Below are 25,486 nucleotides of genomic sequence, written 5' to 3' on the forward strand. Positions count from 1 at the left end.
TTGAAAGGGAAGGGGGGGGGGGAGGAAGATCGTTGGTGGATAATTGTGAATTGTGTTAAAGATGCATTATGGAGAGCGAGAAATATTTGTATTTTTAAAAAATATGAAATTTCTGCACGAGTTGTGGTAAATAGTGCCTGTAATTTGTTGAATGATTATTTTTTAAGAGAAAATATCCCTTTGAAGAAGGAAGTATAAAAATACATAGATGACTAGTTGGGAAAAATGGAATAGGGGACCCCAGGTTCATTCTTAATTTTAATTTCTATTTTCGTTTTTATTGCAGAGTTTGTGGGGTGTTTTTTTTTTTTTTTGCATTTTTAATTTTTTGTTTTTTGTTCAAAGTTAAGAATTTGTAGTGCCTTTTTTGTAATGAACAATAAAAAATTTTGAAAATTGAAAATTGAAAATTGGTTCACCCAGGGCGAGGCTCAGCCATTGCACTGCGGTTGTGCTGACCCCTGTGAATTCCCCAAATGCGGGAATCTCAACTGCATAATTTGTGGTAGTGGGGGACTGCGTTCGCGCTCTTCCCTCACTCTTGTGTCCAAAAGCAAAGATCCACGTGTCTGCTCACTTCTCTCGGTGTGGCCTTTGAACTGGGACAAAATGCAATGGCGTGCTCACCGTCACTGGATTCAGGCATTATGCGTGTTAGGCACCATCAGCCAGAGTGCTGCATGTGGAAACGGGACCCCTGTCTCCCACACTGCTAACTCATACTTACCTGGCAGGGGAGATACCATGATCACCAAGGTGGTTCACCCAGGGCGAGGCTCAGCCATTGCACTGCGGTTGTGCTGACCCCTGTGAATTCCCCAAATGCGGGAATCTCAACTGCATAATTTGTGGTAGTGGGGGACTGCGTTCGCGCTCTCCCCTCACTCTTGTGTCCAAAAGCAAAGATCCACGTGTCTGCTCACTTCTCTCGGTGTGGCCTTTGAACTGGGACAAAATGCAATGGCGTGCTCACCGTCACTGGATTCAGGCATTATGCGTGTTTGGCACAATCAGCCAGAGTGCTGCATGTGGAAAGGGGACCCCTGTCTCCCACACTGCCAACTCATACTTACCTGGCAGGGGAGATACCATGATCACCAAGGTGGTTCACCCAGGGCGAGGCTCAGCCATTGCACTGCGGTTGTGCTGACCCCTGTGAATTCCCCAAATGCGGGAATCTCAACTGCATAATTTGTGGTAGTGGGGGACTGCGTTCGCGCTCTCCCCTCACTCTTGTGTCCAAAAGCAAAGATCCACGTGTCTGCTCACTTCTCTCGGTGTGGCCTTTGAACTGGGACAAAATGCAATGGCGTGCTCACCGTCACTGGATTCAGGCATTATGCGTGTTTGGCACCATCAGCCAGAGTGCTGCATGTGGAAAGGGGACCCCTGTCTCCCACACTGCCAACTCATACTTACCTGGCAGGGGAGATACCATGATCACCAAGGTGGTTCACCCAGGGCGAGGCTCAGCCATTGCACTGCGGTTGTGCTGACCCCTGTGAATTCCCCAAATGCGGGAATCTCAACTGCATAATTTGTGGAAGTGGGGGACTGCGTTCGCGCTCTCCCCTCACTCTTGTGTCCAAAAGCAAAGATCCACTTGTCTGCTCACTTCTCTCGGTGTGGCCTTTGAACTGGGACAAAATGCAATGGCGTGCTCACCGTCACTGGATTCAGGCATTATGCGTGTTAGGCACCATCAGCCAGAGTGCTGCATGTGGAAAGGGGACCCCTGTCTCCCACACTGCCAACTCATACTTACCTGGCAGGGGAGATACCATGATCACCAAGGTGGTTCACCCAGGGGGAGGCTCAGCCATTGCACTGCGGTTGTGCTGACCCCTGTGAATTCCCCAAATGCGGGAATCTCAACTGCATAATTTGTGGTAGTGGGGGACTGCGTTCGCGCTCTCCCCTCACTCTTGTGTCCAAAAGCAAAGATCCACGTGTCTGCTCACTTCTCTCGGTGTGGCCTTTGAACTGGGACAAAATGCAATGGCGTGCTCACCGTCACTGGATTCAGGCATTATGCGTGTTTGGCACAATCAGCCAGAGTGCTGCATGTGGAAAGGGGACCCCTGTCTCCCACACTGCCAACTCATACTTACCTGGCAGGGGAGATACCATGATCACCAAGGTGGTTCACCCAGGGCGAGGCTCAGCCATTGCACTGCGGTTGTGCTGACCCCTGTGAATTCCCCAAATGCGGGAATCTCAACTGCATAATTTGTGGTAGTGGGGGACTGCGTTCGCGCTCTCCCCTCACTCTTGTGTCCAAAAGCAAAGATCCACGTGTCTGCTCACTTCTCTCGGTGTGGCCTTTGAACTGGGACAAAATGCAATGGCGTGCTCACCGTCACTGGATTCAGGCAATACGCGTGTTAGGCACCATCAACCAGAGTGCTGCATGTGGAAAGGGGACCCCTGTCTCCCACACTGCCAACTCATACTTACCTGGCAGGGGAGATACCATGATCACCAAGGTGGTTCACCCAGGGCGAGGCTCAGCCATTGCACTGCGGTTGTGCTGACCCCTGTGAATTCCCCAAATGCGGGAATCTCAACTGCATAATTTGTGGTAGTGGGGGACTGCGTTCGCGCTCTCCCCTCACTCTTGTGTCCAAAAGCAAAGATCCACGTGTCTGCTCACTTCTCTCGGTGTGGCCTTTGAACTGGGACAAAATGCAATGGCGTGCTCACCGTCACTGGATTCAGGCATTATGCATGTTAGGCACCATCAGCCAGAGTGCTGCATGTGGAAAGGGGACCCCTGTCTCCCACACTGCCAACTCATACTTACCTGGCAGGGGAGATACCATGATCACCAAGGTGGTTCACCCAGGGCGAGGCTCAGCCATTGCACTGCGGTTGTGCTGACCCCTGTGAATTCCCCAAATGCGGGAATCTCAACTGCATAATTTGTGGTAGTGGGGGACTGCGTTCGCGCTCTCCCCTCACTCTTGTGTCCAAAAGCAAAGATCCACGTGTCTGCTCACTTCTCTCGGTGTGGCCTTTGAACTGGGACAAAATGCAATGGCGTGCTCACCGTCACTGGATTCAGGCAATACGCGTGTTAGGCACCATCAACCAGAGTGCTGCATGTGGAAAGGGGACCCCTGTCTCCCACACTGCCAACTCATACTTACCTGGCAGGGGAGATACCATGATCACCAAGGTGGTTCACCCAGGGCGAGGCTCAGCCATTGCACTGCGGTTGTGCTGACCCCTGTGAATTCCCCAAATGCGGGAATCTCAACTGCATAATTTGTGGTAGTGGGGGACTGCGTTCGCGCTCTCCCCTCACTCTTGTGTCCAAAAGCAAAGATCCACGTGTCTGCTCACTTCTCTCGGTGTGGCCTTTGAACTGGGACAAAATGCAATGGCGTGCTCACCGTCACTGGATTCAGGCATTATGCGTGTTTGGCACAATCAGCCAGAGTGCTGCATGTGGAAAGGGGACCCCTGTCTCCCACACTGCCAACTCATACTTACCTGGCAGGGGAGATACCATGATCACCAAGGTGGTTCACCCAGGGCGAGGCTCAGCCATTGCACTGCGGTTGTGCTGACCCCTGTGAATTCCCCAAATGCGGGAATCTCAACTGCATAATTTGTGGTAGTGGGGGACTGCGTTCGCGCTCTCCCCTCACTCTTGTGTCCAAAAGCAAAGATCTACGTGTCTGCTCACTTCTCTCGGTGTGGCCTTTGAACTGGGACAAAATGCAATGGCGTGCTCACCGTCACTGGATTCAGGCATTATGCGTGTTAGGCACCATCAGCCAGAGTGCTGCATGTGGAAACGGGACCCCTGTCTCCCACACTGCTAACTCATACTTACCTGGCAGGGGAGATACCATGATCACCAAGGTGGTTCACCCAGGGCGAGGCTCAGCCATTGCACTGCGATTGTGCTGACCCCTGTGAATTCCCCAAATGCGGGAATCTCAACTGCATAATTTGTGGTAGTGGGGGACTGCGTTCGCGCTCTCCCCTCACTCTTGTGTCCAAAAGCAAAGATCCACGTGTCTGCTCACTTCTCTCGGTGTGGCCTTTGAACTGGGACAAAATGCAATGGCGTGCTCACCGTCACTGGATTCAGGCAATACGCGTGTTAGGCACCATCAACCAGAGTGCTGCATGTGGAAAGGGGACCCCTGTCTCCCACACTGCCAACTCATACTTACCTGGCAGGGGAGATACCATGATCACCAAGGTGGTTCACCCAGGGCGAGGCTCAGCCATTGCACTGCGGTTGTGCTGACCCCTGTGAATTCCCCAAATGCGGGAATCTCAACTGCATAATTTGTGGTAGTGGGGGACTGCGTTCGCGCTCTCCCCTCACTCTTGTGTCCAAAAGCAAAGATCCACGTGTCTGCTCACTTCTCTCGGTGTGGCCTTTGAACTGGGACAAAATGCAATGGCGTGCTCACCGTCACTGGATTCAGGCATTATGCATGTTAGGCACCATCAGCCAGAGTGCTGCATGTGGAAAGGGGACCCCTGTCTCCCACACTGCCAACTCATACTTACCTGGCAGGGGAGATACCATGATCACCAAGGTGGTTCACCCAGGGCGAGGCTCAGCCATTGCACTGCGGTTGTGCTGACCCCTGTGAATTCCCCAAATGCGGGAATCTCAACTGCATAATTTGTGGTAGTGGGGGACTGCGTTCGCGCTCTCCCCTCACTCTTGTGTCCAAAAGCAAAGATCCACGTGTCTGCTCACTTCTCTCGGTGTGGCCTTTGAACTGGGACAAAATGCAATGGCGTGCTCACCGTCACTGGATTCAGGCAATACGCGTGTTAGGCACCATCAACCAGAGTGCTGCATGTGGAAAGGGGACCCCTGTCTCCCACACTGCCAACTCATACTTACCTGGCAGGGGAGATACCATGATCACCAAGGTGGTTCACCCAGGGCGAGGCTCAGCCATTGCACTGCGGTTGTGCTGACCCCTGTGAATTCCCCAAATGCGGGAATCTCAACTGCATAATTTGTGGTAGTGGGGGACTGCGTTCGCGCTCTCCCCTCACTCTTGTGTCCAAAAGCAAAGATCCACGTGTCTGCTCACTTCTCTCGGTGTGGCCTTTGAACTGGGACAAAATGCAATGGCGTGCTCACCGTCACTGGATTCAGGCATTATGCGTGTTTGGCACAATCAGCCAGAGTGCTGCATGTGGAAAGGGGACCCCTGTCTCCCACACTGCCAACTCATACTTACCTGGCAGGGGAGATACCATGATCACCAAGGTGGTTCACCCAGGGCGAGGCTCAGCCATTGCACTGCGGTTGTGCTGACCCCTGTGAATTCCCCAAATGCGGGAATCTCAACTGCATAATTTGTGGTAGTGGGGGACTGCGTTCGCGCTCTCCCCTCACTCTTGTGTCCAAAAGCAAAGATCTACGTGTCTGCTCACTTCTCTCGGTGTGGCCTTTGAACTGGGACAAAATGCAATGGCGTGCTCACCGTCACTGGATTCAGGCATTATGCGTGTTAGGCACCATCAGCCAGAGTGCTGCATGTGGAAACGGGACCCCTGTCTCCCACACTGCTAACTCATACTTACCTGGCAGGGGAGATACCATGATCACCAAGGTGGTTCACCCAGGGCGAGGCTCAGCCATTGCACTGCGATTGTGCTGACCCCTGTGAATTCCCCAAATGCGGGAATCTCAACTGCATAATTTGTGGTAGTGGGGGACTGCGTTCGCGCTCTCCCCTCACTCTTGTGTCCAAAAGCAAAGATCCACGTGTCTGCTCACTTCTCTCGGTGTGGCCTTTGAACTGGGACAAAATGCAATGGCGTGCTCACCGTCACTGGATTCAGGCATTATGCATGTTAGGCACCATCAGCCAGAGTGCTGCATGTGGAAAGGGGACCCCTGTCTCCCACACTGCCAACTCATACTTACCTGGCAGGGGAGATACCATGATCACCAAGGTGGTTCACCCAGGGCGAGGCTCAGCCATTGCACTGCGGTTGTGCTGACCCCTGTGAATTCCCCAAATGCGGGAATCTCAACTGCATAATTTGTGGTAGTGGGGGACTGCGTTCGCGCTCTCCCCTCACTCTTGTGTCCAAAAGCAAAGATCCACGTGTCTGCTCACTTCTCTCGGTGTGGCCTTTGAACTGGGACAAAATGCAATGGCGTGCTCACCGTCACTGGATTCAGGCAATACGCGTGTTAGGCACCATCAACCAGAGTGCTGCATGTGGAAAGGGGACCCCTGTCTCCCACACTGCCAACTCATACTTACCTGGCAGGGGAGATACCATGATCACCAAGGTGGTTCACCCAGGGCGAGGCTCAGCCATTGCACTGCGGTTGTGCTGACCCCTGTGAATTCCCCAAATGCGGGAATCTCAACTGCATAATTTGTGGTAGTGGGGGACTGCGTTCGCGCTCTCCCCTCACTCTTGTGTCCAAAAGCAAAGATCCACGTGTCTGCTCACTTCTCTCGGTGTGGCCTTTGAACTGGGACAAAATGCAATGGCGTGCTCACCGTCACTGGATTCAGGCATTATGCATGTTAGGCACCATCAGCCAGAGTGCTGCATGTGGAAAGGGGACCCCTGTCTCCCACACTGCCAACTCATACTTACCTGGCAGGGGAGATACCATGATCACCAAGGTGGTTCACCCAGGGCGAGGCTCAGCCATTGCACTGCGGTTGTGCTGACCCCTGTGAATTCCCCAAATGCGGGAATCTCAACTGCATAATTTGTGGTAGTGGGGGACTGCGTTCGCGCTCTCCCCTCACTCTTGTGTCCAAAAGCAAAGATCCACGTGTCTGCTCACTTCTCTCGGTGTGGCCTTTGAACTGGGACAAAATGCAATGGCGTGCTCACCGTCACTGGATTCAGGCAATACGCGTGTTAGGCACCATCAACCAGAGTGCTGCATGTGGAAAGGGGACCCCTGTCTCCCACACTGCCAACTCATACTTACCTGGCAGGGGAGATACCATGATCACCAAGGTGGTTCACCCAGGGCGAGGCTCAGCCATTGCACTGCGGTTGTGCTGACCCCTGTGAATTCCCCAAATGCGGGAATCTCAACTGCATAATTTGTGGTAGTGGGGGACTGCGTTCGCGCTCTCCCCTCACTCTTGTGTCCAAAAGCAAAGATCCACGTGTCTGCTCACTTCTCTCGGTGTGGCCTTTGAACTGGGACAAAATGCAATGGCGTGCTCACCGTCACTGGATTCAGGCATTATGCGTGTTTGGCACAATCAGCCAGAGTGCTGCATGTGGAAAGGGGACCCCTGTCTCCCACACTGCCAACTCATACTTACCTGGCAGGGGAGATACCATGATCACCAAGGTGGTTCACCCAGGGCGAGGCTCAGCCATTGCACTGCGGTTGTGCTGACCCCTGTGAATTCCCCAAATGCGGGAATCTCAACTGCATAATTTGTGGTAGTGGGGGACTGCGTTCGCGCTCTCCCCTCACTCTTGTGTCCAAAAGCAAAGATCTACGTGTCTGCTCACTTCTCTCGGTGTGGCCTTTGAACTGGGACAAAATGCAATGGCGTGCTCACCGTCACTGGATTCAGGCATTATGCGTGTTAGGCACCATCAGCCAGAGTGCTGCATGTGGAAACGGGACCCCTGTCTCCCACACTGCTAACTCATACTTACCTGGCAGGGGAGATACCATGATCACCAAGGTGGTTCACCCAGGGCGAGGCTCAGCCATTGCACTGCGATTGTGCTGACCCCTGTGAATTCCCCAAATGCGGGAATCTCAACTGCATAATTTGTGGTAGTGGGGGACTGCGTTCGCGCTCTCCCCTCACTCTTGTGTCCAAAAGCAAAGATCCACGTGTCTGCTCACTTCTCTCGGTGTGGCCTTTGAACTGGGACAAAATGCAATGGCGTGCTCACCGTCACTGGATTCAGGCATTATGCATGTTAGGCACCATCAGCCAGAGTGCTGCATGTGGAAAGGGGACCCCTGTCTCCCACACTGCCAACTCATACTTACCTGGCAGGGGAGATACCATGATCACCAAGGTGGTTCACCCAGGGCGAGGCTCAGCCATTGCACTGCGGTTGTGCTGACCCCTGTGAATTCCCCAAATGCGGGAATCTCAACTGCATAATTTGTGGTAGTGGGGGACTGCGTTCGCGCTCTCCCCTCACTCTTGTGTCCAAAAGCAAAGATCCACGTGTCTGCTCACTTCTCTCGGTGTGGCCTTTGAACTGGGACAAAATGCAATGGCGTGCTCACCGTCACTGGATTCAGGCAATACGCGTGTTAGGCACCATCAACCAGAGTGCTGCATGTGGAAAGGGGACCCCTGTCTCCCACACTGCCAACTCATACTTACCTGGCAGGGGAGATACCATGATCACCAAGGTGGTTCACCCAGGGCGAGGCTCAGCCATTGCACTGCGGTTGTGCTGACCCCTGTGAATTCCCCAAATGCGGGAATCTCAACTGCATAATTTGTGGTAGTGGGGGACTGCGTTCGCGCTCTCCCCTCACTCTTGTGTCCAAAAGCAAAGATCCACGTGTCTGCTCACTTCTCTCGGTGTGGCCTTTGAACTGGGACAAAATGCAATGGCGTGCTCACCGTCACTGGATTCAGGCATTATGTGTGTTAGGCACCATCAGCCAGAGTGCTGCATGTGGAAAGGGGACCCCTGTCTCCCACACTTCCAACTCATACTTACCTGGCAGGGGAGATACCATGATCACCAAGGTGGTTCACCCAGGGCGAGGCTCAGCCATTGCACTGCGGTTGTGCTGACCCCTGTGAATTCCCCAAATGCTGGAATCTCAACTGCATAATTTGTGGTAGTGGGGGACTGCGTTCGCGCTCTCCCCTCACTCTTGTGTCCAAAAGCAAAGATCCACGTGTCTGCTCACTTCTCTCGGTGTGGCCTTTGAACTGGGACAAAATGCAATGGCGTGCTCACCGTCACTGGATTCAGGCATTATGCGTGTTTTGCACAATCAGCCAGAGTGCTGCATGTGGAAAGGGGACCCCTGTCTCCCACACTGCCAACTCATACTTACCTGGCAGGGGAGATACCATGATCACCAAGGTGGTTCACCCAGGGCGAGGCTCAGCCATTGCACTGCGGTTGTGCTGACCCCTGTGAATTCCCCAAATGCGGGAATCTCAACTACATAATTTGTGGTAGTGGGGGACTGCGTTCGCGCTCTCCCCTCACTCTTGTGTCCAAAAGCAAAGATCTACGTGTCTGCTCACTTCTCTCGGTGTGGCCTTTGAACTGGGACAAAATGCAATGGCGTGCTCACCGTCACTGGATTCAGGCATTATGCGTGTTAGGCACCATCAGCCAGAGTGCTGCATGTGGAAAGGGGACCCCTGTCTCCCACACTGCCAACTCATACTTACCTGGCATGGGAGATACCATGATCACCAAGGTGGTTCACCCAGGGCGAGGCTCAGCCATTGCACTGCGGTTGTGCTGACCCCTGTGAATTCCCCAAATGCGGGAATCTCAACTGCATAATTTGTGGTAGTGGGGGACTGCGTTCGCGCTCTCCCCTCACTCTTGTGTCCAAAAGCAAAGATCCACGTGTCTGCTCACTTCTCTCGGTGTGGCCTTTGAACTGGGACAAAATGCAATGGCGTGCTCACCGTCACTGGATTCAGGCATTATGCGTGTTAGGCACCATCAGCCAGAGTGCTGCATGTGGAAAGGGGACCCCTGTCTCCCACACTGCCAACTCATACTTACCTGGCAGGGGAGATACCATGATCACCAAGGTGGTTCACCCAGGGCGAGGCTCAGCCATTGCACTGCGGTTGTGCTGACCCCTGTGAATTCCCCAAATGCGGGAATCTCAACTGCATAATTTGTGGTAGTGGGGGACTGCGTTCACGCTCTCCCCTCACTCTTGTGTCCAAAAGCAAAGATCCACGTAGATCCAGTAGGGAAACTTCCAGAAAACCTCTGTAAAACGGCATGGCTTAACGTTAATAATAAGCTTTTGTTAAATATTCATAAAGACTTAGCTTGGCAAGCAGTTTTGGAATGCTTACCCACAAGAGCCTTTTTGAAAGCAAGAGAGTGCACGAAGAGTGCACAGTGCCCAAGGTTGAGATGTGGAAATGACGAGACGGTTAAGCATTTGTTTTGGGAATGTTCTTTTGCTAAGAAGGTGTGGTGTTTATTAAGACACTGGTTGAAAGAGTTATATAAAAGAGACCTAACATATGAATGTATAATGTATGGGATTTTGAAAGGGAAGGGGGGGGGGGAGGAAGATCGTTGGTGGATAATTGTGAATTGTGTTAAAGATGCATTATGGAGAGCGAGAAATATTTGTATTTTTAAAAAATATGAAATTTCTGCACGAGTTGTGGTAAATAGTGCCTGTAATTTGTTGAATGATTATTTTTTAAGAGAAAATATCCCTTTGAAGAAGGAAGTATAAAAATACATAGATGACTAGTTGGGAAAAATGGAATAGGGGACCCCAGGTTCATTCTTAATTTTAATTTCTATTTTCGTTTTTATTGCAGAGTTTGTGGGGTGTTTTTTTTTTTTTTTGCATTTTTAATTTTTTGTTTTTTGTTCAAAGTTAAGAATTTGTAGTGCCTTTTTTGTAATGAACAATAAAAAATTTTGAAAATTGAAAATTGAAAATTGGTTCACCCAGGGCGAGGCTCAGCCATTGCACTGCGGTTGTGCTGACCCCTGTGAATTCCCCAAATGCGGGAATCTCAACTGCATAATTTGTGGTAGTGGGGGACTGCGTTCGCGCTCTTCCCTCACTCTTGTGTCCAAAAGCAAAGATCCACGTGTCTGCTCACTTCTCTCGGTGTGGCCTTTGAACTGGGACAAAATGCAATGGCGTGCTCACCGTCACTGGATTCAGGCATTATGCGTGTTAGGCACCATCAGCCAGAGTGCTGCATGTGGAAAGGGGACCCCTGTCTCCCACACTGCCAACTCATACTTACCTGGCAGGGGAGATACCATGATCACCAAGGTGGTTCACCCAGGGCGAGGCTCAGCCATTGCACTGCGGTTGTGCTGACCCCTGTGAATTCCCCAAATGCGAGAATCTCAACTGCATAATTTGTAGTAGTGGGGGACTGCGTTCGCGCTCTCCCCTCACTCTTGTGTCCAAAAGCAAAGATCCACGTGTCTGCTTACTTCTCACGGTGTGGCCTTTGAACTGGGACAAAATGCAATGGCGTGCTCACCGTCACTGGATTCAGGCATTATGCGTGTTAGGCACCATCAGCCAGAGTGCTGCATGTGGAAACGGGACCCCTGTCTCCCACACTGCCAACTCATACTTACCTGGCAGGGGAGATACCATGATCACCAAGGTGGTTCACCCAGGGCGAGGCTCAGCCATTGCACTGCGGTTGTGCTGACCCCTGTGAATTCCCCAAATGCGGGAATCTCAACTGCATAATTTGTGGTAGTGGGGGACTGCGTTCGCGCTCTTCCCTCACTCTTGTGTCCAAAAGCAAAGATCCACGTGTCTGCTCACTTCTCTCGGTGTGGCCTTTGAACTGGGACAAAATGCAATGGCGTGCTCACCGTCACTGGATTCAGGCATTATGCGTGTTAGGCACCATCAACCAGAGTGCTGCATGTGGAAAGGGGACCCCTGTCTCCCACACTGCCAACTCATACTTACCTGGCAGGGGAGATACCATGATCACCAAGGTGGTTCACCCAGGGCGAGGCTCAGCCATTGCACTGCGGTTGTGCTGACCCCTGTGAATTCCCCAAATGCGGGAATCTCAACTGCATAATTTGTGGTAGTGGGGGACTGCGTTCGCGCTCTCCCCTCACTCTTGTGTCCAAAAGCAAAGATCTACGTGTCTGCTCACTTCTCTCGGTGTGGCCTTTGAACTGGGACAAAATGCAATGGCGTGCTCACCGTCACTGGATTCAGGCATTATGCGTGTTAGGCACCATGAGCCAGAGTGCTGCATGTGGAAAGGGGATCCCTGTCTCCCACACTGCCAACTCATACTTACCTGGCAGGGGAGATACCATGATCACCAAGGTGGTTCACCCAGGGCGAGGCTCAGCCATTGCACTGCGGTTGTGCTGACCCCTGTGAATTCCCCAAATGCGGGAATCTCAACTGCATAATTTGTGGTAGTGGGGGACTGCGTTCGCGCTCTCCCCTCACTCTTGTGTCCAAAAGCAAAGATCCACGTGTCTGCTCACTTCTCTCGGTGTGGCCTTTGAACTGGGACAAAATGCAATGCCGTGCTCACTGTCACTGGATTCAGGCAATATGCGTGTTAGGCACCATCAACCAGAGTGCTGCATGTGGAAAGGGGACCCCTGTCTCCCACACTGCCAACTCATACTTACCTGGCAGGGGAGATACCATGATCACCAAGGTGGTTCACCCAGGGCGAGGCTCAGCCATTGCACTGCGGTTGTGCTGACCCCTGTGAATTCCCCAAATGCGGGAATCTCAACTGCATAATTTGTGGTAGTGGGGGACTGCGTTCGCGCTCTCCCCTCACTCTTGTGTCCAAAAGCAAAGATCCACGTAGATCCAGTAGGGAAACTTCCAGAAAACCTCTGTAAAACGGCATGGCTTAACGTTAATAATAAGCTTTTGTTAAATATTCATAAAGACTTAGCTTGGCAAGCAGTTTTGGAATGCTTACCCACAAGAGCCTTTTTGAAAGCAAGAGAGTGCACGAAGAGTGCACAGTGCCCAAGGTTGAGATGTGGAAATGACGAGACGGTTAAGCATTTGTTTTGGGAATGTTCTTTTGCTAAGAAGGTGTGGTGTTTATTAAGACACCGGTTGAAAGAGTTATATAAAAGAGACCTAACATATGAATGTATAATGTATGGGATTTTGAAAGGGAAGGGGGGGGGGAGGAAGATCGTTGGTGGATAATTGTGAATTGTGTTAAAGATGCATTATGGAGAGCGAGAAATATTTGTATTTTTAAAAAATATGAAATTTCTGCACGAGTTGTGGTAAATAGTGCCTGTAATTTGTTGAATGATTATTTTTTAAGAGAAAATATCCCTTTGAAGAAGGAAGTATAAAAATACATAGATGACTAGTTGGGAAAAATGGAATAGGGGACCCCAGGTTCATTCTTAATTTTAATTTCTATTTTCGTTTTTATTGCAGAGTTTGTGGGGTGTTTTTTTTTTTTTTTGCATTTTTAATTTTTTGTTTTTTGTTCAAAGTTAAGAATTTGTAGTGCCTTTTTTGTAATGAACAATAAAAAATTTTGAAAATTGAAAATTGAAAATTGGTTCACCCAGGGCGAGGCTCAGCCATTGCACTGCGGTTGTGCTGACCCCTGTGAATTCCCCAAATGCGGGAATCTCAACTGCATAATTTGTGGTAGTGGGGGACTGCGTTCGCGCTCTTCCCTCACTCTTGTGTCCAAAAGCAAAGATCCACGTGTCTGCTCACTTCTCTCGGTGTGGCCTTTGAACTGGGACAAAATGCAATGGCGTGCTCACCGTCACTGGATTCAGGCATTATGCGTGTTAGGCACCATCAGCCAGAGTGCTGCATGTGGAAAGGGGACCCCTGTCTCCCACACTGCCAACTCATACTTACCTGGCAGGGGAGATACCATGATCACCAAGGTGGTTCACCCAGGGCGAGGCTCAGCCATTGCACTGCGGTTGTGCTGACCCCTGTGAATTCCCCAAATGCGGGAATCTCAACTGCATAATTTGTGGTAGTGGGGGACTGCGTTCGCGCTCTCCCCTCACTCTTGTGTCCAAAAGCAAAGATCTACGTGTCTGCTTACTTCTCACGGTGTGGCCTTTGAACTGGGACAAAATGCAATGGCGTGCTCACCGTCACTGGATTCAGGCATTATGCGTGTTAGGCACCATCAGCCAGAGTGCTGCATGTGGAAACGGGACCCCTGTCTCCCACACTGCCAACTCATACTTACCTGGCAGGGGAGATACCATGATCACCAAGGTGGTTCACCCAGGGCGAGGCTCAGCCATTGCACTGCGGTTGTGCTGACCCCTGTGAATTCCCCAAATGCGGGAATCTCAACTGCATAATTTGTGGTAGTGGGGGACTGCGTTCGCGCTCTTCCCTCACTCTTGTGTCCAAAAGCAAAGATCCACGTGTCTGCTCACTTCTCTCGGTGTGGCCTTTGAACTGGGACAAAATGCAATGGCGTGCTCACCGTCACTGGATTCAGGCATTATGCGTGTTAGGCACCATCAGCCAGAGTGCTGCATGTGGAAAGGGGACCCCTGTCTCCCACACTGCCAACTCATACTTACCTGGCAGGGGAGATACCATGATCACCAAGGTGGTTCACCCAGGGCGAGGCTCAGCCATTGCACTGCGGTTGTGCTGACCCCTGTGAATTCCCCAAATGCGGGAATCTCAACTGCATAATTTGTGGTAGTGGGGGACTGCGTTCGCGCTCTCCCCTCACTCTTGTGTCCAAAAGCAAAGATCTACGTGTCTGCTCACTTCTCTCGGTGTGGCCTTTGAACTGGGACAAAATGCAATGGCGTTCTCACCGTCACTGGATTCAGGCATTATGCGTGTTAGGCACCATCAGCCAGAGTGCTGCATGTGGAAACGGGACCCCTGTCTCCCACACTGCCAACTCATACTTACCTGGCAGGGGAGATACCATGATCACCAAGGTGGTTCACCCAGGGCGAGGCTCAGCCATTGCACTGCGGTTGTGCTGACCCCTGTGAATTCCCCAAATGCGGGAATCTCAACTGCATAATTTGTGGTAGTGGGGGACTGCGTTCGCGCTCTCCCCTCACTCTTGTGTCCAAAAGCAAAGATCCACGTGTCTGCTCACTTCTCTCGGTGTGGCCTTTGAACTGGGACAAAATGCAATGGCGTGCTCACCGTCACTGGATTCAGGCAATACGCGTGTTAGGCACCATCAACCAGAGTGCTGCATGTGGAAAGGGGACCCCTGTCTCCCACACTGCCAACTCATACTTACCTGGCAGGGGAGATACCATGATCACCAAGGTGGTTCACCCAGGGCGAGGCTCAGCCATTGCACTGCGGTTGTGCTGACCCCTGTGAATTCCCCAAATGCGGGAATCTCAACTGCATAATTTGTGGTAGTGGGGGACTGCGTTCGCGCTCTCCCCTCACTCTTGTGTCCAAAAGCAAAGATCCACGTGTCTGCTCACTTCTCTCGGTGTGGCCTTTGAACTGGGACAAAATGCAATGGCGTGCTCACCGTCACTGGATTCAGGCATTATGCGTGTTTGGCACAATCAGCCAGAGTGCTGCATGTGGAAAGGGGACCCCTGTCTCCCACACTGCCAACTCATACTTACCTGGCAGGGGAGATACCATGATCACTAAGGTGGTTCACCCAGGGTGAACCATGGCGACATCGATGGCTAATATTACAGGTTCCAGAAGGAACGCTGTGCGTTTTGAGATGCAAGGCAATTGCGAAATGGATCGACTACAGTTCAGTAGGATTGTTATCCAGAAGGAATTGGGATTTTCCCCCATGCAAATTGACTACATTTTCGGCTTGCCTGGAAGGAAAACTTATGAGGTGATTTTTGCTACCAAAACACTTTTTGAATCATGTATTGACAAGTTTAATAGACTTAAACAAACTAGGCCTCAGCTGGAGAATATTAAGATGACACCATTATCAGGCAGAGAACCTAAAGTAGTGACAGTGATTATGCATTCCGAATATGTGAGATTGGAAGATATCAAGACTTGGTTGTCCTTTAAATGTGTGGTGACGAAAGGTTTGGACTTAAAAGACGAAGATGGAATCAGAACCGGAGCATATCGTTTCTATGTTCATCTGCATAGAGATGAGAGCTCTGGTGATTTGACTCACCTGCCCCCAATTATTCAATTGGGGGCAATCAGAGGATATGTTTTTTACCCCGGGCAACCCAAGACATGTCGTAAATGTGGCGGCGACGACCATCTAGCCGCAGAGTGCGAAAATGTGGTTTGTAAAAACTGTAATAGTGACGAGCACTTTTCAGGGGAATGCCCCTTCCCAAGGAAATGCAACCTTTGCGGGGAAGAAGGACATACTTTTAGGGCATGTCCCCAATCCTATGCAAACAGAGTGAAAAGACCACAGCTGCAGCAATTAGAGGAGATGCCAATGCTAACTGGAGGAGGTCCGCAAGCTGATGAAGATGTAGGTAATGACCAGGCCAGCGAGCTCCAGCAGGAAGTGGTTGAGGGCCAAACGACCTGCAGCTGGGGTGAGGAACGAGTAGATGACCAGCCCCCCCACGTAATTACACACGAGGATTCAGCGAAGGTGATGACAGAGGAGACCACAGGATTAATGGATGGGAGTGAACAACGATTAAAGACACAAAGAGTGTCTATGATTAATCCTGACGTGTATCTACCTCAATTAGAAATGGAAACCAAGATACAGGAGGGAATTCAAGAGGAGAGGGCCTCTCTCTCAGGCAGTCAAATCCTTGCGCGGCCGTCAACATCCCAAGAGTGCAGAGACCTGCTTGACTTCATCTTCCCTGATCTTCCAACGGTTCAGTCCAAACATATTATCACCTTAGAAGAGGGAGGTGTTTCATTACCTCCTTGTGACATCGAAGATAACGCAAATACTCCCTCTGAACCGCCGCTAGAAGCAGGCCTTTGTGCAGCGCTGACCTCACACAAACGACAGATAAATACTTCAACAGAGTCTTCCACTGGGAACTTTGATTTGGAAATTCATGGCCATACAGACATCTTGCCAATACCCTCACTTGAAGAACAACTCCTGACACCTAGCCAGGGAGTTGCTCAGGAAAAACAGGAGGAAAGCAACGACGAGAGAGCACCAAGTTCGGTGTGGCTCCCACGGAAGAAGAAAAAGAAGAAGGTAAAGCTATAGTAGAACTCTCAATAATAAAGCTTGTCAGAGTACAATGACCACCGCCCCTTTAGAACCAACATAAATACATTTTACGTATCTACGATTAATACAAGAGGGTTGAATGATGCAGTGAAATGCCAAACTGCTTTTAGTGTATTACACGAAACGGGTGGGGACATTTGTCTTCTTCTAGAATGTGCCCTACCCTTTATGGACAATTATGCAAAGTTTACAAAACGATGGACATATGGACAATCCTTTTGGTCAGGGGATAACCAAAATCGGATGTCTGGTGTGGGGTTTTTGTTTAATAATAAAACCATTAATATAGAAAATGTGGAAGTTGTGGTGGATGGCAGAGCGTTACTTGTTGATGTAGAAAAAAACGGGAGTAAATTTAGGATTATTAATGTTTATGGACATACAGATATGAAAGAACGGACTGCATTATTTCAAACATTACAACCTTTTCTTTGTAATAGACGACAGATAATAATGGGCGGGGATTTTAATTGTACACCGGAAACGACTGCAAGCCAGGGGGTGAATCCAACACTTAAGAAAGACTCAAGTACTTGTGTATTAGAAAATTTGATCAATGATGGTAATCTGAAAGATGTGTTTAGATCTCTTAACCCTACAGATCCGGGACACACCTGGTCCAACAAGAAGACCACTTCACGGATTGATTTTTTGTTTGCCAGCAAAGGCTTAACACCCCTGTCATGTAAGGTGGAACCAGTTCCTTTTTCTGATCACCATAAGGTAACGTGTAGATTTAGCATTCAAATCCCCTTTCAATTGTGCCCGGGGCCATGGAAATTAAATCTGAACCTATTAAAGGAAGGGAAGGTGGAAGGAAGATATAAACTCAAATTACAACAATGGGCCTCTTTACAACCGCTATACAATTCGGTAGGTGAGTGGTGGGAGAGTATAAAGACTAGGACTCAAGTATTTTTCAGTTTAGAAGGAAGAAAGCGGGCAAAGAGGAGGAGACAATGGTTATTGAGAAAGCAGGCAAAATTACAAAGGTACTATAACCTCCTTAATCTAGGTTTTGATGTAAGAGAGGAGATTATGAACCTGAAAAAGGAAATGATGGTTGTGTTAAATGAGAAAAGCAAAGGAGTACTAGTAAGGAGTAGGGTTAAACATATGGAAGAAAATGAAAATTGCACAAGATATTTTTTTCAGAAAATTGTACAAATCAAAACCCATTATGGACTGTCTGATTAATGGGGAAGGGAAAGAAGTGGAAAGCACCCAAGAAATTTTAGAGGTAATACACTCCTTTTATACCAATTTGTACAAAGATCAAAGTATTGATGAAGTGATTGCAGAATCCTTTATCTCCAAGTTAACACAAAGATTAGATTCAGATGATAGCATAGTGCTAGATGAAGATATAACGCAAGAGGAGATCACAAGAGCTATGATAAGTATGCAAGACAACAAGACGCCAGGTTTGGATGGCTTACCTAAGGAATATTATCAGGCCTTTTGGGAACAACTCAGTCCTTTGTTGTGCTTGGTCTATAAAGAAGTGTGGGATAAAGGGGTATGGCCAGCGTCCATGAATACAGGGGCGATTTCTTTGCTGTGGAAAAAGGGCTCTAAAAAAGATTTAAGGAATTGGAGACCCCTGACATTGTTAGGTGTAGATGTTAAGATTTTAGCTAAAGCCCTTTTTTTTCGGTTGCAGACAGTAGTGCCTAAGTTAATTGGAGTGGAACAAACATGCGGGATACAAGGGCGTAAGATGACGGATAGTTTAGCGGTTATAAGGGACAGTTACCTTTATAGCCTAGAGCGGAATATCCCCCTTTGTGGGTTGGGCCTGGATTTAGAAAAGGCCTTTGACAATGTCAACCACGTCTTTTTGATGAAAGTTCTTGATAGTTTAGGATTTGGGGCAGGTTTCAGGAGATGGATCCGGGTGTTATATACAGGTTGTAGTAGTGTTGTGGTTGTGAATGGGGCACAGACCGCTAAGGTTGCAGTGAAATCTGGAGTAAGGCAGGGATGTCCCTTGTCTCCTATTTTGTTTATATTGGTGATGGAGCCATTGGCATGTGCATTAAGAGCTAATGAGCTAATTAAAGGGTTGATCCCACCGGATAGCTGAGGGTTGGAAATTAAATTTTCCATGTACATGGATGATATAACTTTGTTGCTCACAGATAACAAGTCGATAGATGTAAGCCTGGCAGTGTGTGAAGCCTTTACAGCAGCCTCAGGGATGAGAATTAATAAAGGTAAGAGTGAGGTGATTTATTTTATGTGGCGGGAGATTAAAGAAAAATGGGGATTGCAAGAGAAATCAGAAAGGTTGAAAATTTTAGGGGTGGAAATAGGAGAAAATATGCGAATTAAGAATTGGAATTCAAAATTACAAAAAATACAAGGGAAACTGTTGAGTTGGAAAGATAGGGACCTGTCCTTTATAGGTAAGGTCCTGGTGTTAAAAGCTAAAGTAATTGCTTCTATAGCGTTTTTGGCAACCATGCTACCAATCCCGTACAAAATATTAATATCACTGAGGAAGGCTATGTTTCATTTTCTTTGGGGAGGTCAACATGAGAGAGCAAAGCGAGAGACTATGTATTAGACCAGTAGGGAAAGGGGGGAGAGCAGTACCAGAAATCGAGTCTAACTGTAATGCGATGTTTATCGCTCTAATTCTTAAAGCATGTTTTAGTGATCCTAAAGATAAGCTTTGGCCATATTTTACTAGGTTTTGGGTGGGTTGGAGAGTGTTACAGGTGTGGGGTGTGCGGCCCCCCCTTAACGTGCCCTTCTCTGAACAATATCCTGTAATTTACAAGGTAGTGATTCATTTGTTGAAACGTTTTCCGACTAAGATTACACCTCAGGAGATAACTCGTGCAACTATAGAGGAGATATTGTTTCCAACAGTTAGTATGTCACCGATAGGGAAATTACACGAACTCCACATTAAACTGGCTTGGGGTAATGTAAATAATAAACTTCTGCTAAATTCTCATAAGGACTTAGCGTGGCAAGCTGCTCAAGAATCTCTGCCGACAAGAGCCTTTTTGAAAAAAAGGGAGTGCACGAGGAGTGCACAGTGCCCAAGAAAGCGGTGTGGGGAAGACGAGACGGTTAAACATATTTTGGGAAAGTTCCTTTGCAAAAAAAGTATGGGGCCTATTAGGACAGTGGTTGAAAGATTTCAGTAAAGAAGAGTTGACATATGAAACTATAATGTATGGTTTTTTGAAAACAAATTGGGGGAAAGGGGAAACATGTTGGTAGATAATAGCGAATTGTGTAAAAGATGCTTTGTGGAGAGTGAGAAACATTTGTGCATTTAAAAAGTATGAAATACCGGAAAGAGTTGTAATCAACAGCATGATTAGTTTGTTGAAAGATTATATTACAAGACTCTCCCTTGGTGAAAGTGAAGAGAACAAAAGAAAGATGTGGAAAGTACCAAGGAAGTATTTGAACTTCTGTATGTAAAATAATGTGAGAGTATTTTTGTTGTTGTTTTGGTCCTGTTTGTTTTTTTTACCTTTGTGGGTTTCCCCATTTGGGTCTTTGAACTTTGATGGCTCATTATTCTTGTATGAATGAACTGATGTAATTTTGTTTTTGAACAATAAAACTCTTTGAAAATTGAGATTGAAATTGGTTCACCCAGACCCACCACCCAGACGACATCGGCTGCCAATATGACAGGTTCCAGGAGGAACATTGTGCGTTTTGAGTTGCAAGGAAATTGCAAAATGGACCGACTACAGGTCAGCAGGATTATTATCCAGAAGGAATTGGGTTTTTCTCCAGTGCAGATTGACTACATTTTCGGCTTGCCTGGAAGGAAAAGTTATGAGGTGATTTTTACCACCAACACGTTGTTTGAATTGTGTATTGACACGTTTACAGTTTTTCTCCATTGGTTTGGCTCATTTCTTGAAACAGAAATGACATTCTCAAAATAACATGGACAAACCTCCAAACCTCTTGGCAAATGTTCACAACAGAATGGCATTTCTCATTCATTTTATCAAATGGCAAATGTCTTAGTACATGTCTCAATTGTCTCAGTGCATCTTTGCAAATGATTAAGTACAAGTAGCCTACAGTTATACAGTTAGCCCACATTTAGCACATTTTCCAAATGAATAGATCTTGTAGATCTAAACTGATTAGTTGATTCCCAGTCTAATGATCATTCTCTCCAAAACATGTCAGCATGATTTCATTGTATAAGTACTCGCATGCACAACTGTCTGTTCAATTGTCAAAATTGGTCAAGAACATAATACCATGAATACCATATATGAATTTCTTTGAATATTTGATAAATTGATGACAGTCATTGACAGTCAGGTGAAACTAGACTAACGAAGGGGGAGTGTCACACACAGGTGTGTTCCATGATTGTGTGCTGCCAAACACAGATATATAGAGCCTGACCAGAGCCAGTCCGATCTCTGAACATGGATAGACAAGGCCAAGCAAACGGACAAGGGGAAGTTCTCCCTCAAGGAAGAGGAGGAAGAAGAAGAATAAGAGGACTGAGAATGCGTGGTGGAGGAATAGGGGGAAGAGGCCGAGGTGCACGAAGACACTGTGCTGTCCCGAATGAAATTCGGGCCACAATTATAGACCATGTCATAAACCATTGCCTCACAATGGCAGAGGCAGGTCGTCGAGTGCAGCCTAATGTGCCTCGCTTTACAGTCTCCTCCATCATCCAAACCTTTCGCAGGGAAAACAGGTATGTACTCTATGTAATCTATGATGGAATTATATGTTGTATAGGACAGGGCACTGTGCGTGAGGCAAAAAATGTATAACTTACTGTAGAGATTTTGTGTGCATCTGCCTACAGTAGTAGGTCTATACTAGCAGGTGGAGAGGACTAGTGGACTGTTGTGATACTGAATATGACAAGAAAGATATTGAACAAATTACTGTAAACTATGGAATTACATAATTCATACAGTTTAGAGTAGTATTCCAGTCACTGTGCAATGTTGCATTAGGATTGTGGTGAAGTTACTGTGAGTAAAACAATAATACAATTACACTGGTAACTTACTGTATTCTGTTCTATGTGTAGGATTGGACGACAACCTCGCGTGGGTGGCAGAGGAAAACTGCTCAATGAACAACAGGAAAGAGAGATTTGTAACATGGTGATGGTAAATAATGCCATCACATTGAGACAGATCCGTGATGCCATCCTTCAGGACAATCATATATTCCAGAATATAAACACAATAAGCATCTCCACAATAGACCGGGTTTTGAAGGAGCATCAGATGACAATGAAACAAATCTACAGGGTACCATTTGAGAGGAACTCTGACAGAGTGAAGGAGCTGCGCTACCAGTATGTAAATGTAAGTCAGTTACTGGTTGTCTCTCATTATAACCTTACCTGTAATCACAGTAAGCAGTAGTTCACTTATTTGGTTTCAATACCTCCTGTACCTGATTTCAGAATCAGTATTTGCTGCATCTGACTTCAACAATTTCAACAGAAAACTGCAGTTTACTGTATGATACAATTCTCATTATAATCCTTATTTTGTTGTCTCCCAATCAAATCTAATACTGTAGGTTTTACTGTAACATCTCAGTGAGTCATCAGTATTTCCCACTCCCCTTTCTATCAAATACCCCTGCAGTACTTCCTCATAGGCCTATCACTAGTTTAGAACCACTGGAGTAGTGGCCTGTAGTATATTGAACCTGTGGGGGAGAACATGTAATTGTCTAACTGTAGTATATGACTCTTCTGTATGACTGATTTTATGTTCTTTACTCTATTTTAGAGAATAATGGCATTGGAAGGACATGAGACCCCTCACATCCTGGTGTTCGTGGATGAAGCTGGCTTCAACCTGGCCAAGGGCCGAAGACGTGGCCGTAATATTATTGGCCACCGGGCCACAGTGGATGTCCCATGTCAGCGAGGGGGCAATATAACTATGTGTGCTGCCATTTCTGAAAATGGTGTGGCCACTCACATCCCCAGTCTTGGCCCATACAACACACACAAGCTCCTCATCTTCTTGGATCGCCTTTATACCGATTTTATCCCTGAAAATGAGAGAGGTCTCATAGGGCCTCACCTACCCATTTATGTAATTGTGTGGGACAATGTCAATTTCCACCATAGCCCACTCATTAGGGGCTGGTTTGCAACGCATCCAAGGATGGTCATGGGGTTCCGACCACTTTACTCTCCTTTCCTCAATCCGATAGAGGAGTTTTTCTCTGCTTGGAGGTGGAGAGTGTATGAGCATCATGCTCAGGATCAGCCGTCCCTGCTCCATGCTATGGACGCAGCGTGTGACGACATTACAGGAGATCAGTGCAGGGGATGGTTGCGCCATACACGCCGTTTCTTCCCTCGTTGCATCGCAAGAGAAAGTATCCGCTGTGATGTGGACGAGAATCTGTGGCCAGACGGACAACAGCGTGTAAATAATCAGGAGGGTGAAGACAGTGGACAAGAGCGGGAGAATGAGTACAGCGACCACTGAATAAGTCCTTGTTTTTTGATTTTGTGTTCATACAATTTACTACTGTAATGTACATTTTCTTTTTACATATGTATGAAACTTTCTTTGTGTGTGAATATAAAATGGTTATAATTTCCTTGGTAGTGTGAGTGCAATCTGTGATGTCAAACCTTGGAGGCTACTCTTTTCTGTTGTATATTGTTGGTCCTCTGCCATAGTGACAAAACATCTAAACATTTTGTATGGCAGTACTCACACAATGCCAAAGGGACGATGCATTTTGGGGGCCCTGACTATTCAGATTAGCAAGAAATGTAGTTTTGACACATGAGTGAACTGTTTTAGGAGAGATATGAGCTTTTGCAGGTGGACCATGTTGTTGTGATCAACCATCCAGGTTTATTTTGACAAAAGCACCAAGAATGATGAGAATGTCCGATCTGTGTCGAGAAATGAGCCAAAGCTATTGAGAAGGATCTTTGCCATTTTGGAGACACTGACTGTTTAGATGGGAAAGGGATTTAGATTGAAGCCTGAGTGAACAGTTTTGGAAGAGATATGAGCTTTTGCAGGTGAGCTATAGTGTTGTGCTGAACTGTAAGAGTGTTTTGACAAATGATCTTAGAGTTTTGAGAATGTAATGTCTGTTTCAAGAAATGAGCCAAACCAATGGAGAAAAACTGTAATAGAATTAAACAATCTAGTCCTCAGTTGGAGAATATTAAGATGACACCGTTATCAGGCAGAGAACCCAAAGCTGTGACTGTGATTATGCATTCCGAATATGTGAGAGTGGAAGACATTAAGACTTGGTTGTCCTTTAAATGTGTGGTGACGAGAGGTTTGGACTTAAAAGACGAAGATGGAATCCGAAACGGAGCATATCGTTTCTATGTTCATCTGCGTAGAGATGAGAACACTGGTGATTTGACCCACCTGCTCCCAATTATCCAATTAGGGGCAATCAGAGGATATGTTTTCTACCCGGGGCAACCGAAGACATGCCGTAAATGTGGCGGCAACTACCATTTAGCCATGGAGTGCGACAACGTGGTTTGTAAAAACTGTAAAAGTGACGAACACATTGCAAAGGAATGTCCTTTCCCAAGGAAATGTAACCTTTGTGGGAGAGAAGGGCATACTTTCAGGGTATGTCCTCAATCTTACGCTAACAGGGTGAAAAGACCTCAGCTACAGCAATTAGAGGACGTACCAACAGTAATTGGAAACCGTCTGCAAGTTGAAGAAGATACAAGTAACGACCAAGTCAACGAGTTGCAGCTGGAAATGGCTATGAACAAAACGAGAGACAGCAGGGGTGGGGGACGAGGAGAAGACCGGTCCCCTCAAGTAGCCACACACGAGGATCTAATGGCTGTGAGCGCAGGGATGGCTACAGAATTAATGGGCAGGAGTAAAAGTGCATTAGAAATACCAAATATGCCTTTAGAAGCTTCCGTGGCGCAAGTATCACAAATAGCAATGGAACCTGAAAGACATGAGACATCTCAGGAGGAAATGGCATCCTTCCCAGGTACCCCAAGCCTCATTTTGCCGTCAACGTCCAAAGAGTGTAGAGACCTGCTTGATCTTATGTTCCCCGATCTTGCAACGACACAGCCAAAACACACTTTTAGCCTAGACGAGGAAGAACTCCTTTTACCCCCATGTCCTGTTGAAGACAAAGTAACCACCCGCCTTGAACCCTTCATGCAATCTGGGTTTTATGAAGCGACAACTTCACAAAAACGACAAATAAACACCTCAACAGAGTCTTCCACTGGGAATGTCGATTTAGAAAGCGGGGGCCTTACAGACCCCCCGCCTATGCCCCCCTTTGAAGAGCAAGGCTTGACAACCGCTCCGGGAATTTCACAGACTACTAAGGAAGAAAGCAACATTGAGAGAGTAATACCCGCGGCGGGACCTGGGCGGAGAAAGAAAAAGAAGAAGGTAAAGTTACAACAGAACCCATAATAATGTGCTTTGTTTCTTATAGTCAATTAAGTAAAGTTTGCGAAAAGATGGACATATGGACAATCCTTCTGGTTGGGAGATAATCAGAATTGAGTCTCAGGTGTGTGGGTTTTATTGAATAATGAAACCCTTAACAAAGGAAATGTGGAGATTGTGGTGGATGGGAGAGTG

The 25,486-nt window shown here is 47.7% G+C and overlaps 37 non-coding genes and 3 pseudogenes across 37 annotated transcripts; all 40 read left to right on the top strand.

Moving 5' to 3' along the window:
- Positions 1-399: 399 nt before the first annotated feature.
- On the top strand, positions 400-537 carry LOC134617859 (U1 spliceosomal RNA; annotated as a pseudogene).
- A 182-nt stretch (positions 538-719) lies between these two features.
- Positions 720-883, top strand: LOC134617758 (U1 spliceosomal RNA). Its single transcript, XR_010091646.1, has one exon. It is a non-coding gene; the product is annotated as a U1 spliceosomal RNA (small nuclear RNA).
- Positions 884-1,065: 182 nt separating this feature from the next.
- LOC134617760 (U1 spliceosomal RNA) lies at positions 1,066-1,229 on the top strand. The gene has a single exon (XR_010091647.1). It is a non-coding gene; the product is annotated as a U1 spliceosomal RNA (small nuclear RNA).
- A 182-nt stretch (positions 1,230-1,411) lies between these two features.
- LOC134617795 (U1 spliceosomal RNA) lies at positions 1,412-1,575 on the top strand. Its single transcript, XR_010091677.1, has one exon. It is a non-coding gene; the product is annotated as a U1 spliceosomal RNA (small nuclear RNA).
- Positions 1,576-1,757: 182 nt separating this feature from the next.
- On the top strand, positions 1,758-1,921 carry LOC134617790 (U1 spliceosomal RNA). The gene has a single exon (XR_010091673.1). It is a non-coding gene; the product is annotated as a U1 spliceosomal RNA (small nuclear RNA).
- A 182-nt stretch (positions 1,922-2,103) lies between these two features.
- LOC134617761 (U1 spliceosomal RNA) lies at positions 2,104-2,267 on the top strand. Its single transcript, XR_010091648.1, has one exon. It is a non-coding gene; the product is annotated as a U1 spliceosomal RNA (small nuclear RNA).
- A 182-nt stretch (positions 2,268-2,449) lies between these two features.
- Positions 2,450-2,613, top strand: LOC134617762 (U1 spliceosomal RNA). Its single transcript, XR_010091649.1, has one exon. It is a non-coding gene; the product is annotated as a U1 spliceosomal RNA (small nuclear RNA).
- Positions 2,614-2,795: 182 nt separating this feature from the next.
- On the top strand, positions 2,796-2,959 carry LOC134617763 (U1 spliceosomal RNA). The gene has a single exon (XR_010091650.1). It is a non-coding gene; the product is annotated as a U1 spliceosomal RNA (small nuclear RNA).
- Positions 2,960-3,141: 182 nt separating this feature from the next.
- Positions 3,142-3,305, top strand: LOC134617765 (U1 spliceosomal RNA). The gene has a single exon (XR_010091651.1). It is a non-coding gene; the product is annotated as a U1 spliceosomal RNA (small nuclear RNA).
- A 182-nt stretch (positions 3,306-3,487) lies between these two features.
- On the top strand, positions 3,488-3,651 carry LOC134617766 (U1 spliceosomal RNA). The gene has a single exon (XR_010091652.1). It is a non-coding gene; the product is annotated as a U1 spliceosomal RNA (small nuclear RNA).
- A 182-nt stretch (positions 3,652-3,833) lies between these two features.
- Positions 3,834-3,997, top strand: LOC134617820 (U1 spliceosomal RNA). The gene has a single exon (XR_010091699.1). It is a non-coding gene; the product is annotated as a U1 spliceosomal RNA (small nuclear RNA).
- A 182-nt stretch (positions 3,998-4,179) lies between these two features.
- LOC134617767 (U1 spliceosomal RNA) lies at positions 4,180-4,343 on the top strand. Its single transcript, XR_010091653.1, has one exon. It is a non-coding gene; the product is annotated as a U1 spliceosomal RNA (small nuclear RNA).
- A 182-nt stretch (positions 4,344-4,525) lies between these two features.
- Positions 4,526-4,689, top strand: LOC134617768 (U1 spliceosomal RNA). Its single transcript, XR_010091654.1, has one exon. It is a non-coding gene; the product is annotated as a U1 spliceosomal RNA (small nuclear RNA).
- Positions 4,690-4,871: 182 nt separating this feature from the next.
- On the top strand, positions 4,872-5,035 carry LOC134617769 (U1 spliceosomal RNA). Its single transcript, XR_010091655.1, has one exon. It is a non-coding gene; the product is annotated as a U1 spliceosomal RNA (small nuclear RNA).
- A 182-nt stretch (positions 5,036-5,217) lies between these two features.
- LOC134617770 (U1 spliceosomal RNA) lies at positions 5,218-5,381 on the top strand. The gene has a single exon (XR_010091656.1). It is a non-coding gene; the product is annotated as a U1 spliceosomal RNA (small nuclear RNA).
- A 182-nt stretch (positions 5,382-5,563) lies between these two features.
- On the top strand, positions 5,564-5,727 carry LOC134617821 (U1 spliceosomal RNA). The gene has a single exon (XR_010091700.1). It is a non-coding gene; the product is annotated as a U1 spliceosomal RNA (small nuclear RNA).
- Positions 5,728-5,909: 182 nt separating this feature from the next.
- Positions 5,910-6,073, top strand: LOC134617771 (U1 spliceosomal RNA). The gene has a single exon (XR_010091657.1). It is a non-coding gene; the product is annotated as a U1 spliceosomal RNA (small nuclear RNA).
- Positions 6,074-6,255: 182 nt separating this feature from the next.
- On the top strand, positions 6,256-6,419 carry LOC134617772 (U1 spliceosomal RNA). The gene has a single exon (XR_010091658.1). It is a non-coding gene; the product is annotated as a U1 spliceosomal RNA (small nuclear RNA).
- A 182-nt stretch (positions 6,420-6,601) lies between these two features.
- On the top strand, positions 6,602-6,765 carry LOC134617773 (U1 spliceosomal RNA). The gene has a single exon (XR_010091659.1). It is a non-coding gene; the product is annotated as a U1 spliceosomal RNA (small nuclear RNA).
- A 182-nt stretch (positions 6,766-6,947) lies between these two features.
- LOC134617774 (U1 spliceosomal RNA) lies at positions 6,948-7,111 on the top strand. Its single transcript, XR_010091660.1, has one exon. It is a non-coding gene; the product is annotated as a U1 spliceosomal RNA (small nuclear RNA).
- A 182-nt stretch (positions 7,112-7,293) lies between these two features.
- LOC134617777 (U1 spliceosomal RNA) lies at positions 7,294-7,457 on the top strand. The gene has a single exon (XR_010091661.1). It is a non-coding gene; the product is annotated as a U1 spliceosomal RNA (small nuclear RNA).
- Positions 7,458-7,639: 182 nt separating this feature from the next.
- Positions 7,640-7,803, top strand: LOC134617822 (U1 spliceosomal RNA). Its single transcript, XR_010091701.1, has one exon. It is a non-coding gene; the product is annotated as a U1 spliceosomal RNA (small nuclear RNA).
- A 182-nt stretch (positions 7,804-7,985) lies between these two features.
- LOC134617778 (U1 spliceosomal RNA) lies at positions 7,986-8,149 on the top strand. The gene has a single exon (XR_010091662.1). It is a non-coding gene; the product is annotated as a U1 spliceosomal RNA (small nuclear RNA).
- A 182-nt stretch (positions 8,150-8,331) lies between these two features.
- LOC134617779 (U1 spliceosomal RNA) lies at positions 8,332-8,495 on the top strand. The gene has a single exon (XR_010091663.1). It is a non-coding gene; the product is annotated as a U1 spliceosomal RNA (small nuclear RNA).
- Positions 8,496-8,677: 182 nt separating this feature from the next.
- LOC134617826 (U1 spliceosomal RNA) lies at positions 8,678-8,841 on the top strand. The gene has a single exon (XR_010091706.1). It is a non-coding gene; the product is annotated as a U1 spliceosomal RNA (small nuclear RNA).
- Positions 8,842-9,023: 182 nt separating this feature from the next.
- LOC134617830 (U1 spliceosomal RNA) lies at positions 9,024-9,187 on the top strand. Its single transcript, XR_010091709.1, has one exon. It is a non-coding gene; the product is annotated as a U1 spliceosomal RNA (small nuclear RNA).
- A 182-nt stretch (positions 9,188-9,369) lies between these two features.
- LOC134617832 (U1 spliceosomal RNA) lies at positions 9,370-9,533 on the top strand. Its single transcript, XR_010091711.1, has one exon. It is a non-coding gene; the product is annotated as a U1 spliceosomal RNA (small nuclear RNA).
- Positions 9,534-9,715: 182 nt separating this feature from the next.
- Positions 9,716-9,879, top strand: LOC134617798 (U1 spliceosomal RNA). Its single transcript, XR_010091680.1, has one exon. It is a non-coding gene; the product is annotated as a U1 spliceosomal RNA (small nuclear RNA).
- Positions 9,880-10,624: 745 nt separating this feature from the next.
- On the top strand, positions 10,625-10,762 carry LOC134617861 (U1 spliceosomal RNA; annotated as a pseudogene).
- Positions 10,763-10,944: 182 nt separating this feature from the next.
- LOC134617839 (U1 spliceosomal RNA) lies at positions 10,945-11,108 on the top strand. Its single transcript, XR_010091718.1, has one exon. It is a non-coding gene; the product is annotated as a U1 spliceosomal RNA (small nuclear RNA).
- A 182-nt stretch (positions 11,109-11,290) lies between these two features.
- Positions 11,291-11,454, top strand: LOC134617806 (U1 spliceosomal RNA). Its single transcript, XR_010091687.1, has one exon. It is a non-coding gene; the product is annotated as a U1 spliceosomal RNA (small nuclear RNA).
- Positions 11,455-11,636: 182 nt separating this feature from the next.
- Positions 11,637-11,800, top strand: LOC134617780 (U1 spliceosomal RNA). Its single transcript, XR_010091664.1, has one exon. It is a non-coding gene; the product is annotated as a U1 spliceosomal RNA (small nuclear RNA).
- Positions 11,801-11,982: 182 nt separating this feature from the next.
- Positions 11,983-12,146, top strand: LOC134617781 (U1 spliceosomal RNA). Its single transcript, XR_010091665.1, has one exon. It is a non-coding gene; the product is annotated as a U1 spliceosomal RNA (small nuclear RNA).
- A 182-nt stretch (positions 12,147-12,328) lies between these two features.
- On the top strand, positions 12,329-12,492 carry LOC134617782 (U1 spliceosomal RNA). Its single transcript, XR_010091666.1, has one exon. It is a non-coding gene; the product is annotated as a U1 spliceosomal RNA (small nuclear RNA).
- A 744-nt stretch (positions 12,493-13,236) lies between these two features.
- On the top strand, positions 13,237-13,374 carry LOC134617862 (U1 spliceosomal RNA; annotated as a pseudogene).
- A 182-nt stretch (positions 13,375-13,556) lies between these two features.
- On the top strand, positions 13,557-13,720 carry LOC134617783 (U1 spliceosomal RNA). Its single transcript, XR_010091667.1, has one exon. It is a non-coding gene; the product is annotated as a U1 spliceosomal RNA (small nuclear RNA).
- Positions 13,721-13,902: 182 nt separating this feature from the next.
- On the top strand, positions 13,903-14,066 carry LOC134617808 (U1 spliceosomal RNA). The gene has a single exon (XR_010091688.1). It is a non-coding gene; the product is annotated as a U1 spliceosomal RNA (small nuclear RNA).
- Positions 14,067-14,248: 182 nt separating this feature from the next.
- On the top strand, positions 14,249-14,412 carry LOC134617784 (U1 spliceosomal RNA). The gene has a single exon (XR_010091668.1). It is a non-coding gene; the product is annotated as a U1 spliceosomal RNA (small nuclear RNA).
- A 182-nt stretch (positions 14,413-14,594) lies between these two features.
- On the top strand, positions 14,595-14,758 carry LOC134617785 (U1 spliceosomal RNA). Its single transcript, XR_010091669.1, has one exon. It is a non-coding gene; the product is annotated as a U1 spliceosomal RNA (small nuclear RNA).
- Positions 14,759-14,940: 182 nt separating this feature from the next.
- On the top strand, positions 14,941-15,104 carry LOC134617786 (U1 spliceosomal RNA). The gene has a single exon (XR_010091670.1). It is a non-coding gene; the product is annotated as a U1 spliceosomal RNA (small nuclear RNA).
- The last annotated feature ends 10,382 nt before the right edge of the window (positions 15,105-25,486 follow it).

This window comes from Pelmatolapia mariae, linkage group LG18 (genome assembly GCF_036321145.2).
Source record: "Pelmatolapia mariae isolate MD_Pm_ZW linkage group LG18, Pm_UMD_F_2, whole genome shotgun sequence".
Lineage (NCBI taxonomy): Eukaryota > Metazoa > Chordata > Actinopteri > Cichliformes > Cichlidae > Pelmatolapia > Pelmatolapia mariae.